This window comes from Anarrhichthys ocellatus, unplaced genomic scaffold (assembly GCF_004355925.1).
Source record: "Anarrhichthys ocellatus isolate YVR2014 unplaced genomic scaffold, GSC_Weel_1.0 scaffold5, whole genome shotgun sequence".
In the NCBI taxonomy this organism is placed as follows: Eukaryota; Metazoa; Chordata; class Actinopteri; order Perciformes; family Anarhichadidae; genus Anarrhichthys; species Anarrhichthys ocellatus.
This window is the reverse complement of record NW_022280035.1, coordinates 13,966,499-13,967,952: the sequence shown is the minus strand read 5'-3', so window position 1 is coordinate 13,967,952 and position 1,454 is coordinate 13,966,499.

The window sequence follows — 1,454 nt, the reverse complement described above, 5'->3', positions numbered from 1 at the left end:
TGATTGTCCTCTTGCTTAAGAAGAGTGCGGTGTTTATAAATTGTGATTAAATAGAAAAGATAATACATATTTATTAGTAAATGAATGGTAAGGTCGACACGGTCCACTGTATTGCTGCCAACTCATTCTGTGTTCATGTTTATTACTGTCTCTAGTTGGCTTCCGCTGTATGTTGTATTCAAAATTGTATTAGAATCCAATTGACATGTAAAACAGCTGTCAAAGAAACTGAAAGAAGAAGAAATTATTTTCCGTCTCCTTTACTGAGTAAGACGGACGGACTCTAAATAAATATAAGCTCATGATATCAGCAGCTGGAACCTTTGAGAAACATCCAAAACATAATGAAAACAATTCAAGCCCACCTTGTGTTGAATCAATCGACTTCGTTTTCTCTGTTCTTTTCAATTCCTTCGACCTTAATTATCTCTAACCTAGAACGTTTAAGCACAACATTTCCACTGCAGTACATTCACAGTCTGCATTTTATGCCTTAATAATATACACATCAGAATATATTTGACTTCACAGCTTCTTTATACCCGAGTGTATATCTCAATACGTAATTTATGTAAAATATGATAATATTAGGATTTCCTCACTTACTCTATATTATTGCATCTGAATAGCCACTTATTTTCCATAAGTGTTATTCAGACATTGAAAATAGGCCAATGTGTTACCTCTCATTGCAGCTGAAAGTAATAGAGTCTATAAGTAGAAGTAAATATATGAATCCTATTTACATATATTCTAATAAAACCCAAACAGCTTGAAAGCAAAATCTGTCATTTCAGCAGGCAGGGAGATATGCAACCTCTCAGGTCCCAACAAAGATAAAGGTAAATGGAAAGGTTTCTCCATGATGTAAACTTAAGGAAGAGAAGATGGTGCAGGCAGGAGGTCTTTTACAGCTGCAGCCTCTCTTGGAGAGAAATGCTTCTGCTGCTTCAGATCTCATACACTAATCCTCCCCTGCGGCTATTTCCTCCTCGGCGATAGTGAAGCTTCTGCCACGATGTCAAGGCCACAACAACTGACAGCTATGTGGGCTAAGAAAAACATCTTGTATATGTTCCATGTGCATGTATAAGCAGCAAGTCAGCTCTCTCAGAATCAAAGAGGCAATCACTATTCTCTGTGCAGTTTCCTCGAGCTAATTGTCAATTCTACAGCAGACTGAGTGGACACTAACAGATATAAAGTGGTCATAAGAGAAGTCAATATGGTGTGGATTTATTGCCTGCAAATTGGTGCAAGTTGTGGTGTTTGGCACCCATTAGCAGACAAAGCCTTTCGGTCGACGATATTAAAGCACCTGAATGTCGCTACACAGCTATTTGGTCAATTAGGAGCTTATTTACATGCGTTTGTGCTTATGTATGATCAAGAATAAGTGGTTAGAATCGTTGGAGACAGGGTGAGAGGGAATGGACGGACTAGAGAGAAGAAGA